The 18869-nt window shown below is 42.7% G+C and overlaps 1 long non-coding RNA gene across 1 annotated transcript; it reads left to right on the top strand.

Moving 5' to 3' along the window:
- Positions 1–16851: 16851 nt before the first annotated feature.
- Positions 16852–18395, top strand: LOC109285246 (uncharacterized). Its single transcript, XR_002092927.2, has 2 exons — positions 16852–17123; positions 17732–18395. It is a non-coding gene; the product is annotated as an uncharacterized LOC109285246 (long non-coding RNA).
- The last annotated feature ends 474 nt before the right edge of the window (positions 18396–18869 follow it).

Genomic DNA, 18869 nt, shown 5'->3' on the forward strand with positions numbered 1-18869 from the left:
ACATGCATATTGTACCCAAAGTATGGATTATTTGTATCAATGTCAACTTCTGGCTGAAGACTACATATTAATTTACAATAAAAGTCCTATTATAACTGCCAGTAGAAGACACTCTTTCTTGTAATTAAAGCACTGGATACACAGGAGAGTTCAGTTCAAGCAGACTATCAATTCAATGTGACTTTGACTAAGTCTTTTGGGACCTGATCCAAATGCTCCATATAGGCACCTCCTCTTAGGCATTGTGTTGCCTCCAAATCAGACACTTTGTCCCAGAAGGGTGATTCAGATTGCCAGTGTCAGTGCCTAAAATCCTTGCACAGTAAAAGATAACTTGAGGAGTCTTAAAAGGAAAACCAAGAACATCTAGCTGCTGAGCAGAAAGATGTCTACAGCTCATGACAAAGCATACCCCCAGGCCCCTTCAGAGCATTGATACTTTACTCAATTCTCAGCATTCAGACTGCCCAGAAGACAATTATTAATAGCTATTGAACAGAATAGTTAGACATGTTTCCTCTGGCATCTCTAAGCCCATAATGGTGGATATTAAGGAGAGTACTGAACAGAGGACAGAGTACTCTAGGTATATCCAGGTCCATGCCAGTGTCTATAGCAGCAACCTCTGCCACTGCTGGGGACAGGCTACTGAACTAGGTGTATCATTGGGCTGACCCAGGACAATACTTCTTATGTTCTAAGAGATCCCTAATTTTCACCAATAGCATTAGGTTTAGTCCAGAGAGCTGCATCCTGTACCCACTTTTACCCACAGTGATGACAGTATTGCTGCTCCTCTATTACATAATGTTTGAGTAATCAGAGCCCTTACATAGGATGGGAAACATCTAGGTTTTAGAGAGGGTTTAAACCTACAGCTACTCTTACAAAGGATTGTATCCTAAATACTTGGGTGTAGGTTAGGTGGCATTCATTGCTGTAGCGATGGCCAGTTTAAAACAAACAAACAAACAAACAAACAAAAAACCAATAAAACAGATGTGAGAATAATAATGAAAACATGGATGAGAAGAATTAAACAGCAAGTTTGATTGTGGAGCAATAGGCAACCTCTGCAGACTCTTTGTCTCTCTCTAACTAGCTTCTTAACTGAGGGACTATGTCCCAATTACCAACTTCCTCAGTCTCCTTAGCGAGCGTCTTTAAATTACAACTTCTATCAGTACAATTGCCTGGCCTCCTACTGAAGCTGGGCCATTGAACCGCTAAAAGTGCAAGTTTCATGGGGTCCAGAAGAACACCAAGCAAGTGGGATCATGAGTCTGTAGCTAGGGAGGACATTACCCTGTTTAATACATTTTACATTAAAAACACAGTTGAATGAGGTGATGACAGACCAGTTCTTAGAGATCCAGTCTGTCCTGACAGGATTATTTCTGTGTTTCAGTCAAAGAAAGCAGTCACAGCTGCATTTTAAGGAAGCTGATCTTATTGGTATGTGACTGCTTTCTTGGGGTCTACCCAATCTCGCCCTTCAAGAATGTTGGTAGAGGAATGCCTACCTTCTGTATCCAAATTAGAGTTGGATGTGAAGTCAGACACTGAGCAGCTCAGCCCTGGCAAGGATGAACTTGTGCAGAAAGACAACTCTAGGAGTTTGGATAACTTTAAATTGAAAAGTGACATACCTATGGGTTTGAGCAGCTTCAAAAGGTAGGTGACCACTGATCAAGAGTATTCAGAATTGTAGGTCTAGATTTGGGCAGTGAAATTCCATCTAAGTTTCACTTTAATCTTCTAAGTCTTTATTGGCATCCATCTATTTCCTAGTCAAAAAACTCCAGTAGCTTTTTTTTCCCATTCAGGAAGAGCACAGACCAACTTTTTTTCCATCCAGGAGGAGCACACACCAACTGCAGATGCTCCCTCAGCCTGACAAAGGGTATTTATACCCAAAAGTTTGCAAAGACAATTTTTTCCAATTATTTGAGTTGTTCTAATAAAAGATATCAGATTTACCCAAAGAACCTTGTCTGCCTATGTCCTTAGACCAACACAACTACAACCTATACCCCAGTAGCATTTTCGACACTAGTTTTTACTCATTTTGACAGTGTCAGTGGGACTACTGAGGACTGAATAACAGTAAAAGCTATGGAATCTGTGCAGTCTTCTCACTTTGGGCAAGGTCCTTTTGGCTAGACCTAAGATATAGGGCTAATAGGCATTAAAGAAGACTGCCTATACCTGATATTTGTTTCGTGCAGCAGGGGATGAAAGAATATTTTTTGTAATGGTCTATGTGGAGGTATTTCTCCTATCCTTCCCTGTTCTGTTCCTAGTCTACGAACATGCAGAGCACTCCATTCTCCAGAGTTGTAAGTATAGAAGTGAGTATGCCACTCACTTCCTTCCCCACCCCTCTCATGAAATCAAGAATGTTAGGGGGTTTTGTTAAGGTTTAATCCCTGTTATATTTTATTGAGATGTGGCTATGTACAACAAAGCCCCCTGTTGCTGTCTTTGTAACTTCTCGCTGGCTTTCCCTTTATTCTCTGCTGAAGACTAGCTTAAGGAGAAGCAGAAGGTCAGTTCAGTTTTACAAATCAATGTTTCCTTAGCAATGCAGTCATGGATCAGAAATGCAGCTGCATCCCAGCAAAGGAAATGTGGGCTTTATCCTTCCCCCATTGGAATCAGATTCAGCAACCAACATTAGTCAAACTCCTGAGCTAGGATTTGGAGAGACAAGATCCCTTGCATTGAGTAAGCCACTTTTGTTTGATTATACAGCGAACCCTTACTTAAAGGTATCTGTCGTAATTCTTCCTCTGATGTAAGATTGGCATAGCCTAGCTCCTAGCTCTCACCGCACCTTTATAACAGGGACCTACAAGGAACAGTCTGTTTCCTTGGAACTTCACTCTTGTAAGGGAGAGGAAGAAAGAGTTGCGATAAATATAGGGCACAGCTTATTCGTGCTAAATGTAGCCACTCTTTAACACACCATTTCTTGTTCATGCAGAGTTCTGGAAATGTCATCTCTTCACTGATATTTTAATGACTCCTATGCAGACTAAATATGAAATATGGTACATGTTGGCTAAGGATGCCCTCCCCAAATAGACAGACACAATTCTCGTGTTCAGTGCTCCTAGCCTTTGGGAAGCTTTGTATGGGAACTTTGCAGGTTTCTCATCATCTTTATCGCAGCTTGAACAAAATCCTAGGTTATAAAATATTCTTTAAACTTTGGGAAAAGTTCAGATTCACATCAGTTTCTGCTTCTGTTATTTGAACTCCACATTTGGCTTTGAATTAGACCCTGGGTTGTGCGGGGCTGTGCCACAGTCTGTAAAACAAAAGAATGACTAGTTTTTTACTAGTTTGGATCCTACCACACTGTCTTTCAAAGGCCTTCTTTTCTGCCAAGGCATTACAACTTGGTGGGTGGTAGGTTAAAAGGATGTTATGTAACAGAGTAGACAGAGGCAATGGACACATCTCTTCTATTTTGAAACTACAATTTAAAATAATGAGGAACAATGTGGAAAGACAGGGGGAAAAATGTCAGCTTCTCTTTCTGAACTGCAATCATACTTTCTGAACACTGAGCAGTTCACAAACTCAATTTAAAGTGGGGAGGAGGAGGGGGGGATCCTGGAGTTGAAGAAACCATAAGCACATTCATGCTATGAGACCTGTTAGCAAGTTTTCATCTCACAGACACCCAAGGATATGGAAAGAGGCCATACATTTGTAAGCAACTCTGTTGATTTTCAAAACTCACTTGAACCGTTGGGTTATCTGCTTTTCCACAGTGTGTCCCAGTGTATCAGAATGCTGTGCAAGTGTAAATTATTAATGTGTCTGCCAATTAAACTGAACTACACAAAATATTCCCAAACTCTGAGGCCCAACTAAAGGTAAACAGATTTCAGCATTAAATGGGAATCAAAACTTAACATACAGGTTCTCACTCTGAAGTTCCCAGCAGACAAAACTCCCCATGAAGGCAATTTACCTCTCTGTGTAATCTATGTACTTATATGGACCTCCTCCCCCATAGTGCTGGGGTGGGGGGGGGGGGGCGGGAAGGGGAGGCAATGGGGAATTTTCCCTCAATCCAGGTAACTTATTCCAGACTTTCAACAAAATAAGAATTCCTCTCGTAATCCAGGCAATGTGTTGTTCACTTTAACCATCACAGCTGATACTGAACCTCTGTGAAGACTGAAAAATACTCTATTAATAAAAATAAATAAATAAAACAGAATTCTAGTTTCCACCCATGATTTTCCATGTTTGTAACATATGAATGCCAAGAAGTCCTGGCTTTTTCCTAAAGTGTTGAGGCCAAATCCTTAGCTAATCTGCACAGCTCTAATTAAGTCAAAACTGAGCCAATTTACACCACCACAGGACTTTATTCAGTTAAAAAAAAAGGGATATTTCACTGCTTCAAAGCAGGGAGAAAACAAGAGGATCCATTGTGTTGCAAGACAATAGATTCACCTGACTGCATCTCACCATATTTGATCCATTTATCCATCTGAGGTATTCCTGTTTGGTACTTCAGGACTGTCCAGCTTCCAAGCAAGTGGAGGCCATACACCCCAAAGCAGTCAGGAAGGCTAACCGTACCTTGTCATGCATCCACCGATGCATCTCGAGCAGGTCCAAGGAGGTGATCCTCCCCCTCTATGCGACACTGGTCAGGCCACAGCTGGAGTACTGTGTCCAGTTCTGGGTGCCGCACTTCAGGAGGGATGTGGACAGCATGGAGAGGGTCCAGAGGAGGGCCACTCACATGATCAGGGGGAAGCAGGGCAGGTCCTACAAGGATAGGCTATGGGACCTGAACCTGTTCAGCCTCCACAAGAGAAGGCTGAGAAGGGATTTGGTGGCCTTCTATAAACTGACCAAGGGAGACCAGCAGGCAATGGGTGAAAACCTGTTCCCCCAAGCATTACCAAGAGTAACAAGGAGTAATGGCCATAAGTTGACGTAGAGTAGATTCAAGCTAGATATCAGGAGACGCTACTTCACAGTCAGGGCGGCTAAGGGCTGGAACCAACTTCCAAGGGAAGTGGTGCACGCTCCTACCCTGGGGGGGTCTTCAAAAAGAGGCTAGATAGACACCTTGCCAGGGTCATTTGACCCCAGCATCCTTTCCTGCCATGTCAGGGGGTCGGACTTGATGATCTGCTCAGGTCCCTTCTGACCCTACCAACTATGAAACTATGAAGACGACACCAACTAACCTGAGCTTCATGACACAGGGACTGCACCGGCATGAGACACAGGGCTTCCATAGCGCACAGTGTGGGCACCCTCCTGCCTACTAGCTACATGCTGATTGGCAGAGATACGTAGAGGACATGTTCTTTGTCCCCAGTTTAATGGCAAATAAGACAAATTTAGTAAGTTTGAGGCCAGATTCTGATAGCCTTGTACACTTTCAATAAATGCCTCCCTGAAGTAAGTGGGAGACTTGTCAAGAAAGGTGTCATTGTGTAAGTGAGGGACATGACTGGCTGCTCTGCAGATGGACTTTGTGTTTCAAGTCCTATTTCCATTTTTGCTGATCTTCTGTTGAAATGCTCTCCATATGTTGAACTCCATTGGCTGAAACAAGTGTGGAGACCAATGAAAAAGGATCATCACAATGACCCTGCCAAATCCCAATGCAATGGTATATTTTCTATGCTTCTTAAAATATACAGCTCTTCATTACTTTGCACAGTCTGACAGAAACAAGGGAGAGGGCATAAATTAAAGCAATGAAGAATGATCTAACACACCATAATAAAGTCACTTCAGAACAGAACCATGCTGGCTTTGAAATACCCATCTCCAAGCCTTGAATTTCTCTTTTGTCTCTTATCTTTCTGCTCCTACCTCCAACCCCTCATTACTGTGGCTAAATATAGGGAGTTTAAAGGAAACCTTAATTGAAGGTAAATCCCCAACAGTCAAATTCAAGAGTTTCTTTTGATAAAAAGCAAAGAACCTTTAGAGGTAAAACACAGAGTCCTGATTAGCTTTCAGAGTCTGTTTGATGGAAAATAAGGTAAATGCAGTCTTCTTCAGAAGTATCCCTTTTATTTGTTGCCTGTTTTCTGGAAACCCTTCAATTCAGAGACTTTCAACGATGGACAAACAGGTGATCCTACTGATGATGCATGCTATTTTCCTTTATATATAAACATTATGGCATAGTTGCTGGGAAGATAGCATATCACCTCTTGAATACACAGAGTACCTCTTGACTAGATAGAGGTATGTTGATTAATACCTAGAGGGGCATGTCTACACGTGCTATTAATTCTCTCTAAGCTTGCTGCACACTAAGCATTCCCTACAAGTGCATCTACAAGTGCATCTCTCGGGAATAAATTTCCTCCCAATGGGAGCAGTTCAGTGCAAGGCTACTCCTGCCCTGCTCTGTTTTCTTCCCTCTGCTGCCTGGGCTGACCAAAAGCAATTTGCTCCTGGTAATCTCTCTACATGTGCACTACTGCACAGTAGTTACAGGTAGTAGCCAACCATGCAGTAGACTACTTCACTGCACAGTAAATGCAGTGTGCATGTGTAGATGGTGATGCTTTACTGCACAGTAGATTAGTCTACTGTGCAGTAAAGCATCTTGAGTGGACGTGCCCAGTAACTATCTGACCAGAGGTCTTAAAGATCCATTTCTGTTATGTTATTCACAGCAAATAAGGGTGATTTGTAAATTGATTGCCTGACGCACTTTCCTGTTCCCACAACATCTGTCTACTTATCTGGTTCTTTATGTCCTTAGGCTATAACTGTTTGGAAAGTTTGAGACTCCTGTGGGGAACTTCAGTGGAAAAAGAAAATGTTGGGGTCAGTTAACTATTTGAATGATCAAAATTCCCTTTGGCATATGTAAATGCACCTTGTTCTAATCACATGATTTCTCAGCCCTCTTTCCAAAGTGACCCAAATCCTGGAGAGTTTGGAAATAGTGACAGCTTTCCTCAGGCCATGTCTTAGGATTTTAGTAACTTTTCTCATAGAACAGAGAATAAAAAAAAAAGAAGTGAGCAAGTGCTTCAAGAATCATTGTAACAGTTCTTACTGGTTTCGAAAGAATAAGACACAAGAAAACCTTTCACATACTGCAATATCTGAATGTACTTATTACTTTGTAGAAAATATTACAAGCTAGAGTCATCACTTTAATTACTTTTTTTTAAAGGAAGTCCATGGTAGTAGATAATAAAATGCAGTGTTTTAAACTCCAGCCTCTAGTGCTGTAAGCGCTACATAAAATCTATTACAGTTTAAAAAGTTGAAGTCCTAACTTCTTATTTATACCACCTGTCCATTAACATTTATCTTTTCCCCCCACTAATGCTTAACCTAGCTCATTTACTGTAATGGAAGGAATGGCATCCTATTTTGTGCTACGGGGAAAGATAGACATATCTTCACACTGATATAAGTTCTCTTAGAGTTTATCTGCAGGAAACGGATTAGAGTTTGTCATGTTAATACTAACACCAGCAAATAGTTGTGGACATAGGAAAAAATATTAGGCATATATCTTATTCTTGTCTATGATAACACCGCTTTTCAATGTGCTGGTAATGTAAATCGGCCTTAACACGAAAGTAATTTACACTCATTTAATACCCTGCAGAAAAGAGGACTTAAGGTAATGGAGAATAAGGCCTTTATTTATGTCATCTAACAAAGGCTATTTAGCTTCCAGTATTGCAAGTTATAGTTTCCATTTTGGTGATCCTCAGTCAAGATGCCTGCTTTCATGTGCTACATAGGTAGGGTGACCATATTATTTTTAAGGAAAATTGGGACACTGCCTGGCCCCCTCCCTTCCCCCAGTCACTTGCACCGAGGTTAGATGGACCTGGTTGCGGCCACAGTCCCAGTGCAGAGCCCAGAGCCACCCTTCAAAACATGGGTTTCCACCAGCATCTGGGTGGGCAGAAGTGGGGGGGAGGGACCCCTACTTCCCTCAGGGCAGGGGTCCAAGCTGCCCCCTCTCACGCCACCTGGGGAGGCCCTAGATTCATCTGGTCTCCACGCTGCAGTGGACACTCCCTGGTCCTGAATCCTTTGGGCTGCAAGCGGGTAAACTTGCGCAACAGAGTTAGTTAAGGCTGGCCTTAGGAATGGGCAACATGGGTGACCTCCCAGGGTGCTGTGCTCAGGGGGTTGCTGCACACGCACATGCACACACACGTTTGAGCAGCCCACATTCACAGCAACACATTTCCCCCATCCCACCATAGCCAATCCCTGACGCAGGCAAGAGGAACAGTACCCGGCCCAGCTCTCCCCTCACCTCCAGCCACTGCTCAGTAGGAGCCAGGATGGGCATGTGCTGGCAGGGTGGCACCAATCTGAGACTTTTGTTTTGATTTTCACCAACCAGCCATGATGCCAGGACACCAGGACAGCCTACGAAATCGGGGACTGAGCCAACCAAACCAGGACATATAGTCACCCTATGAATAGGCCTTCTTCTTTGTAAAAGAATAGGTTATTCTGTCTTTCAGCTTTCCACACCACCCCCAGTATATCCCATACTGAGCATTGCTCTGTGGTTTAAGAGAGCCAGGCTCAATTTTCTGCTTTGACAGAAGCTTCTTGTGGGACTTTGGATAACTCGTGACATTACTCTATGCCTTCATTCTCCACTGCACCAGGGCTTTGTGAGGATAACTGCATTAAAGAGCATGAGGCATTGAAATATGATGGTACTGAAGTCCACATAAGAGAGGAAAGGAATTTTAAGTAATGTCTTTGAACAGCTACCCCCTACTAAGGGACAAATTAATCTATTTATATGGTTTCTATTTTTACAATGACAGACTATGTAAGCAGTATAGTACAAGGATAGTACTATGTAAGACTACTTTTACAATGACAGACTATGTAAGCATAGGCATTTGCTAATCTTATGATCAAAACACCTTGTGAGTAGAGAAATGTCACTCTGGTTTTATATATGTAATATCAGGCACAGAGAAATTAAAGTACAGCTTTTTTTGAAGCATGCAGCACCCAATTCAACATCAAGATCTCTGAAGCCCTTTGGAAATGTGGACAATGGCTAGAAGCCGCTAGGAGTTTTGGTGCTACATTACATAATGAAAATCACATATAAAGTCTATACAAAATAAAGCCAAATCTGGTGACTCCAAGTATAGTATCTCAGTCATAACACCATGTTTCTGAGTCTTCCTCTTAGAAGCCAGGCAGAGGAGGGGATTAGAATAATAGCATCATAGACAATGGGGGCTTAAAGGGACCTCAGGAGGTCACATGTAATCCAACCCCCTGCTCAAACCAGGACCATCCTCAACTAGATCATCCCAGCCAAGGCTTTGTCTGGCCAGGTCATAAAAACCTCTAAGGATAGAGAATCCACAACCTCTCCAGGTAACTTGTTTCAGTGTTTTACTACCCTCCTAGTGATAAATGTCTTCCTAATATCTAACCTAAACTTCCCTTCCTGCAACTTAAGATCATTGCTCCTTGTTCTGTCATCTGCCACCATTGAGAACAGTCCAGCTCCATCCTCTTTCAAATTCCCTTTCAAGTAGTTGAAGAATGCTATTAAATCCCCCCTCAGTCTTCTCTTCTGCAAATGAAATAATCCCAGTTCCCTCAGCCTCTCCTCACAAATCATGTCTCCCAGCCCCCTTACCATTTTCATTGCACTCCACTGGACTCTCTCCAATTTGTTCACCTCCTTTTTGTGGTGGAGAGCCCAAAACTGGCCACAGGAATCCAGATGTGGCCTCCCCAGTGCTGAATAGAGGGGAATAATAACTTCCCTTGCCCTGCAGGCAACACTCCTGTTAGCCTTCTTGGCAACAAGGGTACACTGTTGGGTCATATTAAGCTTATTGTACACTGTCATCCCTAGGTCCTTTTCTGCAGAGCTGCTGCCCAGCCAGTCACCCCCAGTCTGTACTGGTGCATGGGATTGTTCTGTCCTAAGTGCAGGACTTTGCAATTGTCCTTGCTGAACTTCATGAGATTTCTATTGGCCCAGTCCTCCAATTTGTCTAGGTCACTCTGAATCCTAGCTCTACCCTGCAGTGTATCTACTATACCCCCCAGTTTGGTGTCATCTGCAAACTTGCTGAGGGTGCACTCTATGCCATCTTCCAGGTGGATGATGAAGACATTGAACAAACTGGCCCCAGGACTGACCCCTGGGACACTCCACTTGGTACTGGCTGCCAACTAGACATTGAGCCATGGACCACTACCCTCTCAGTCCAATGCTCCAGGGGTCTATCCATGTTACAGTCCATTCATCCAATCTGTTCTTCCTTAGCTTGCCTGCGAGAATGTTGTGGGAGACTGTACCAAAAGCCTTACTAAAATCAAGCTCCACCATATCCACTGGTCTCCTCGCATCCACAGAGCCACTCATCTCATCATAGAAGGTAGTCAGGTTGGTCAGGCATGACTTGCCCCTGGTAAATCCATGCTGACTGTTCTTAATCACTTTTTCTTCTCCAACTGTTTAGAAATGGATTCCTTGAGGATCTGCTTCATGATTTTTCTATGAAGCAGACTAAGGTGAGGTTGACCAGTCTGTAGTTCCCTTGCTTAAATATGGCCACTATGTTTGCCCTTTCCCAGTCATCTGGGACCATTGAAATAGTGGCCATTGTAAATCAGTTACCATAAGGTTTGCCACCCCAAGATTCATATTTATTTATGTATTTATTTATTTTACTATCTTCAAACTTTGAATTGACAACCAAACTTTTTTTTAATGACATTAGATATAGATTTTTCTTAATGTAAATGTAGGTCTTCTGCTAAGCCTCAGTTAGAAGGGACAGGTTAAAATGTAGGGGTTTATCACCAGCCATAGCAAAAAAGTGAAATAGGTTTTTCAGTAAAAATCTTGCAGTAAAAATATAAATACATTAGGTTGGTAACTCCGTTTGACTGTAGCACTGGTTTTACGCTGTGCCCCCTCCCCTCTCCAGGGGTCCCCACTTAATCCCATACCCAGATGCCCCCCAACCATACCTGTACTACACTTCTTCCCCTGGTGTGCCCCCCCCCCCAGTCTTATACTCACTGACCCTACTCCCCCTGGCCCAACACGGATCCTTAAACAAGGGCTACTGTATGTTTACCTGGGACCCAGAAGTGTTATAGGCAGCTGATGGAACTCAGCAGCAGCAGCACATGGCTAGGGGTGAGGGAGGTCTACAAAGCCAGGAGAGAAGACTCCATGTAGGGTGTTGTGCTCCTGCTTGGATACCAGGTTGCACTCTGGTTCTCTGTCTTTCCTTTAATACTGCATCCAGCTTCTTTCTGACTAGGGTTCTTCAATCATCTCTGACTGCTTTCTGTTCTATATTTGGATCATTTTTAAAAGACTTTTTATGGATAAGTATTTATACCCTCATTTTATTTACTGACTCTTGATAAAGTTACATAAAGTTGACAACACTGGTTAAAATGGGAAGAAGGGTAAGCCTGGAGAGCTGCAAAGGGCACTGTGCAGCCCACGCTTCATCTTTGAGAAAAAGTGGTGCTAACCCCCAATAGCATATATAAATGGAAGAAGAAATGTTAATCACCAGGGGGAGGCCTTACTTCATGACATCAGGGAATCCCTTTAGAGACATTGGCTACTAGTAAGGTAGATGGTCCTCCTGCATTCCATGGTTTCAAGCAAGGGGCTGTAAGCCCATTCTCTTGCTACGAAGTAAAAAGTGGCTTCATTTCCCCATCTCACCAATATAGTCTAGGATCGGTCTCAGAGGAAAATATAGATTCACAGAAGTTTCGGGCTGGAAGGGACCTTGTGAGATCATTGGGTCCAGCCCCTCTGCTGTAGGCAGGAAAAACTGCTGGGGTCAAATAACACCAGCAAGGTGTGCATCCAGTTTCATATATAGAAAATATGCAACAGAAAATAATAACATGTTAACACTGGATTTATGTCACTGCCTTTCCATGTCTAACTGCCATTATAAATGAACTCTCTGTTGATAAAACAAAGTCAACAGTGTAAATATAATTCAAATAATTGTAACCTGCATCCTACTTTGACTGCCTTATATTCAGGTAAAGTAATTTAAGTACTATCCCTAGAGTCTTTAGTACTGCAGATGGTACAAGAGGGGAAAATAAAAGAGCCCAAATTAAATCTCAGGAGAAAAACATCAAAATCTCTGCACCAAGGATTTATCTGGGTATATTATCCTGCCTCAACTATACACTTGGATACCATTTCCCTTACCACCTAGGTACTTGTTGGCATGCACTTTACAGAAAGGATTGTCCTACCCTGACCTTTTGTTTTCCGGGGAGATGAAAAGAGAGATGAACATGATACGGGTCTTTCCTACTGGAAATGAATGTGTCAGAATCATATTGCAGGAGATTTGCTGAATTCTGTTTCTAATTGTTGACTTTGCCATTGTCAACAGCTAAAGTAAACCCTAATTTATGAAGAAATCTTCATTTCACAGCTCATCACTAGGTTATTTAAACTCCAGCTACCTGGAAGTGATACTCCTGAGTTCTATCCTGCAACCGTTGCCATCCTAATGCTCTTCCTAGCTGAAGTGGATTTGCACTGAATACTTAGTCCTGTTTATCTTCCGTAATATAGTATGGAGCATAACAGAACCCCAGTAGTAGCACCTGGGAGATTATTTCATCACTGAGCTCCCAAATTAAGATGGTATAAATGATATTATTTTTCACTTGAGGGAAGGAAAGGAATTAAGTTGAGACCATGAGCCATGAGTCTAAGAAGCATGGTCTCCCTTAAGCATTCGTACAAAGTCAAGCAGCGCCCACAAATGCAAAAAAAAAATAAAAAATAAAAAAAAAAACAACCCAAAACCAAATCAAACAAAAAAACCTAAATGACAACAGCAAGAAAAGGCAAAAAAAAAGGTTTAAAGGGTGAGCTGCAGTATCAGCCAAGTAGCTGACCAAAGTGCCTGGCCTCATGATCTCTGCCATTACACACAAGGGAGAGAAAAGAAACCCACCCACCACTGACTGAAAGCAGGAAAAAGAATGCCACTCCCAAGTAAGCAAGAGTAATGCTAAGTATAGATGTTCAAAATGCCCAAGACAGAATTGATCTAAGTTGCATCATCGTCTGTAAATGGCCTAGGTTAGATTGGCAGCAAACAGTACACCTTTCCCCTTTGGTTGGGGGTGGGGCATGGCATGCAAATTACCTGCACTAGACAAGGCCTGCAGACTGGGGGCTTCCATAGCACAGCTGAGCACCCAGGTCACATCTGATTGGCTGCCTGGCACAGGTAAGCATGCCCCTCTTCTCCCCACCCCTCCACTTGAGTACTTTGGGACCTTGTGGTTGAAGACCAAAAAAGCCTTGCAGCACCCTAGGTGCTCTGTGGCCCAGGTACCTGCCAGCAGTGGTTGAGCTGTGGAGGTCAGAGGTTTTTTTCTGTACAGGCCCAATCCTGATGTTCTGCCCCTGCGACTCTGACCCACCAGAGGAGAGCAACCCATACTGAATCCTGCTTGGGGTATGGGGAAGGGAGTCCATGCTGGGGTCTGGGTGGCAGAGCACTTGTCTCTAGCCTCTAAAATGTGGTGTGCAGGGCCCAGGGTCAGGCTGTGTGCCAAAGTACAGGGGTCTGGGGTTCCCTGGCTGCAGTGTGCTGGGTCTGTGGGGCTGTGCCCAACATTGGAGCATGAGGGTCCTTGGCTGGGTATGTGGGAGCCAGGCTTGCGCTCTGTGGGGCTGTGTCCAAGTGCAGGGTTCGCCCGGATTCAGTGTCAGGTGTGTGTGTGTGTACATCATGGGGTGCTTTATGAGAGAGTGTGGGGACACAGACCAGGGACATGGGTGCCGAGGTCGTGGGGTTCATGCAGGGGATAAAGATGCCTCCCTTCCACTCATCCTGCTGCCTGCCTGCAGCTAAAAGATGGCCAGAGGCAGGAGGGAAAGGGTCTGTGCTGGCTCAGATTTGAGAGAGCTTGAGGGGCAGAGCCTGCTGGGTGCTCATGTACTTCCCTGCCAAGGGAGACTTGTGGGGGAGGTGGGGCTGCAAAGGAGCCTTGGATGCTTGAGGATCACAATTTAACTTGACTTGATGGGGGTCTGGTATAGAAGTTTAATTCACCAATCTAACCAAAATCAATTAGATTTGAGTGCACATCAAACCAGGTATATCTTAGACCATGTTCCACCATTTTTAGACTGGTTTATGTGTGCTGAACTTCTGTACGTTATGGGCTTAGATCCATTTCAAGTCACTTAGATTGGTTTATGATTAATGTCTGTACCTGGCCTAAGAAAACGGCATGCTTAGAGAGTCACCAGGAATCTGCTTTTAAAATTGGGTAAGCTAAATGATAAGCAAATCCCACACTAAGAACACCCCTCCCCTCCACTCCACCCCTACCTCCAAAAAGAGATAAAAGGAGAAGATAGAAAAAGAAAGGGAAAGAAAGGGGGTGGGGGAGGAGTGGTATGGAAATATGAAGCAAAACACTACCTTTTACCATCCTGATAAAACATGATGCATATTCTCCTTGTAGTCAGCAGTGTCGAGAGCCAAGGCTTCTGAGTTAGTGATGGGTCACAGCTGGTTTCAGCAATGCACTGAAAGCTTCAAGCTTTGGCACGACCGAGCTTTAACATTGCATTAAGCAGAAGCTTTTGACACTTGAGACTAGAAACTTGGATGGATTAAAAACACATTTTAAGTCTAACATTTTTTTTTTTTAAAGGAAGAAATCATTGGGGAGAGACAGATGAAATGCATATATTGGACAAAGTTTGTTCTGTCTAAACTGGAAGTTGCTGGAAATAGATGTTCCTATTCAAACCTTCGCTATACCATTTAGTTTCTCTCTCTGTATATATTACAACTTGTTCCATAATACCTGGGCTTTAAATTGCTTCCCCCTCCCCATCTCTCCCTGATGTACCTCTTCTGCAGCTCCCATGCTAAATATTTGAGGAGAGGCAGCCAACTGGTGAAAAAAGTAGCTAGTAAAGCTAGAGATGTTCCTGTTTATAATCTGTTAAGTCAGTGGAAAGAATCCTATTGATAGCAGTGGGCTTTATTTTAAGACAGAGACTCCTGTATCCAGTACATCCTGTGCTTTGGGGATATTCTTAACCAGATCTGGGAGATTAACAGAGCCGATCCTCTGAATCGTTTGCTAAAGGGCTGAGGGGTTGCAAACTTTGGAGGATAGAATTAGTGCTCAAAAAGATCTTGATAAATTGGAGAACTGGGCACAGGACAACAGGATGAAATTCAACAAAGACAAATGTAAGGTGCTAGACTTAGGAGAGAGAGACCAGTGGCACACATACAAAATTAGAGGGGGTTGCCTTGGCAGCAGCATTGCTGAGAAGGATCTGGGGGTTTTGGTGGATCACAGATTCAACAGGAGTCAGCGGTGTTATGCAGTCATAAAAAAATATCAGTTTTGGTCTGCATTAAGAGAAGGATAGCATGTGAGCCATGAAAGCTGAAGTACCATGAAAGCCATAAAAGTCAAGTACCATGCTACTTGACTCTGCACCCATTTTTGAAAAATAAGGACCCCAGAACTGCAAACTGTATTCTAGCTGAGGTGTAACCAGAGACACTGGAAAGATGAACAACAAAAATGACAAGTTATTTGGGATACAAGCTGGGCAAGGAAAGGCTGAAAGAGCCCGTTTCTTTTTTTAGGTTGGTAAAAGAGTGATGACGTGATGGCAGTTATCAAATATTTGAAAAGCTGACTAAAGAAGAGGAAGAGCAACTGTTCTCCCTTACCACAGAAGGGAGGGCATAAAGCAGTGAAGTTAAAATGTAACAAAATAGATTTAAATTATATCTCATTAAAAAAAAAAAAAAATCCATAGCCATGAGAATAGTATGGAATAAGCTGGAATAAGCTGGAATAAGCTGCCCAGGGAAACTGTGGAATCTCCTTCATTAGAGGCTTTCAAAAATAAGGTAGACAGGCATTTATATGGAATGGTTTAGAAACACCGTGTCCTGCATTTTTGCAAGGGGTTGGATGAGAAAACCATTGGTGTTCCTTCAACCCTCTATGATTCTAAGCAACTTTGAGGAGCATTTTGGGGTTTACTGTTGGACAGTGCAAGACCAGATCTATTATCATCACTCTTACTTCTGTAATAGCACCTAGGAACCTCAGTTATGGATCATAACCTCAGTATGGAGGTTGCTGCACAGAATCAGAAGAACAAGAAGATCCCTTCCCTTCTAAATCTGAGATGCAACATGATAACGGGACACAATCAACAGGCTGGGGGTGGGGGGGATATGCTGATGATAAGACAATAATGCCATAACAGTATATTCCTAACAAACCACTGCCAATGATGATGTCATTTTAATTTAGTATGGATGATCAGGGAGGATCTTTGCCTTAACTTTGGGAATTGTGCAAATGCTTCTATGGAACTTGGATGGAATATGTCCCTTCGTGAAGGACAGCATTGTAAGTCCTTATTTTGAGTGTGTAAGCGGTGTATATACCTGCTTTCTTCCCAAGGCGGAGTATTATCGATGCGTATATTCATTTGGCTGGTTATTAATTGTCTATCTTATACTGGCACACGCAACCTCCCAGAGATCATGGTTCCAGCTGGGTGAGGCACAACGGCTAATAAGTGACAGTCCCTGCCCCAGCAGCTTGCAAAATAGACAAGCTAAAAAAAAAAAAAACCCAAAAAACCAAGGTGAGAGAAAGAAAGCATTGGCAACAATTCTCCCTTGCAGTTGAACTTATCTGACATCAAACAATTGGCTTGCTTTCTTTTTTTGTGTGTTAACTCCCACCCCTTTGTAAGCCCCCGCCTCTCCCTCTCTCCTGCAGAGACAGGAACCTGAAGAAAATTGATGCCATGGCAGCTTTAATATGACATTCGAAAAGTGACTTTTTGATTTTCAATTAACCTTGCACAAAGAGGAAATATTGAAATTCGCCCCTTTGTTCTTGGCTGTGTACACCAGCCAGGCTGTTGTTGGTAGGAGCAGCGAGCAGGAAGGGTTGGGATGGGAGGGTGGAATTGGCACCTCATTCAGGCTCTCCACTGCTATTTGCACAAAATGAGACAAGACTACCCTGCAGTAATTACTCTCTGAAGGGGGAAACAGGTAGGAGAGAGAGTGCTCTTGTCATTTGTTTGACTTAATTGTATGCTTTTATGAGCCGTCTGGCTGGAAGGATTAAAGTTACTTTTAATAACACTTCCTTTCAGAAGAATTTGATTTGAGATTTCCCAGCAGGGCTGCCTACCTACCAGCAGGACCCTTTTCTTCCTCTCTAGCCCCTTGTTCCTTCAATATTTCTTTTCCCCCCATGAATGCTGGCATTGTTGTATTTGTCGAGGAGAAGCCAAGCTGCATAATGCACCAAGTAAACTTGTATAGATGCTTATTTAATAAATAATGCTTTAAAAAAATAAATAAAAAGCAGCGCTGTGCCAAAGTCCACAAAGAGGCTCAATCTGCAGATATTTGGCTTTTTTTCTCCTTTTGGCAAGCAGGAGGCATAGCAGATGAAAATGGAAGTGTCGCATCTAACTTGGTTCTAATCTGGCATGCCTTAAAGGGACCCACATTATGAAAAGAGTTAGTGAGCAGGTCATAGGTTATTAACCCTAGATCTGGTCAGGAATATTGGGTTTTTACTGATTGATTTTTTTGGTCCAACATTTCAATTTGTTGAAACTAAAGCTTTTTTTTTTTTTCTTTTTTGGTAGGAACATATGAAGCAATTTGGAAGAAAAAAAAAAAAAAAGAAGACTTGGAGAAAAAGGGTTGGCACCTACCTCTCTCCCATCCAAATCTGAATACACTGAGCATTGGACTATTAACTACTTTGGGATGGATACTCTTGACCTCTCATGTGTTTTTTATGGAAAGCTTAAAATGGTCATGAGATCAGTCTGTTGTATGAGACAGAGTGTTTTGAAACCTGAAAAAATGTTTTGCAAGGTGAATCCCAGCATTCATTCCTGCCATGGAAGGGGTCGGATTTGATGATCTGCTCAGGTCCCTTCCGACCCGACCAACTATGAAACAACTATGAAATTGTTTTCTGAAAAGCTCTAACCAAGCCATACCTATTACTTGCCAGAGCTGAGGGATGGGAGCACGCCCCACCCCACCTTTTTCCAGTTCTCATTCTGGGTGCCAGTCTAATTTGCAGTTGGCACAAATGGTTAAGGCCAACTGCTATGTAAAGAGCAAATCCATTATTCTAGCTGAAGAACTGATGTTTGTAATTCATGGATTTTTTAAGAACCAAAGGGATCTCTAGGTAATCTGTTCTGATCTCCAGTGCAAAATAGACCAGAAAATGTAGTTTGGTTATCTCTGTACTGAGCCCAATAATTTGTGTTGGAGTAAAGCGTGTTGCTCTAAGATTTTGAGGCTCCTGTTCTGCACGAGTAAGATTTCAACATACAATGACTTGCACAGATACAAGACATGCTGGGCACATCTACGCATTCATCAATGTGCTGTAATTAGGGTGTGTTAAGTTTAGTACCTGTAATAACAGGTACTAAATGTGTCATAATCAGTGCTACTGTGCAATAGCACAAATTAATGCTTTTTTGTGTGATGCTTAATGTCAATTGGACTAATCTACTGCACATTAGCATGTAAGTATGGTTTTTGCCAGTCACGCTAAGGTGTAGTAGAATTAGTGCAATGGGCATTAAGCATCTCGTGTAGATGCACCCACTTTCTATGAAGCCTTGGTAAAACAGATTATATTACATGGCTTTGTAATATCCTGAGCCGTATCAACAAGAGGGTTTGAAACCTGAACCTTTAGGTGTCTGGCCTATGCATGAGCAGGGTTGCCAACCAAAGGCTTTGTTTTTTTTTTTT

Source organism: Alligator mississippiensis, chromosome 3 (genome assembly GCF_030867095.1).
Source record: "Alligator mississippiensis isolate rAllMis1 chromosome 3, rAllMis1, whole genome shotgun sequence".
NCBI lineage: Eukaryota > Metazoa > Chordata > Crocodylia > Alligatoridae > Alligator > Alligator mississippiensis.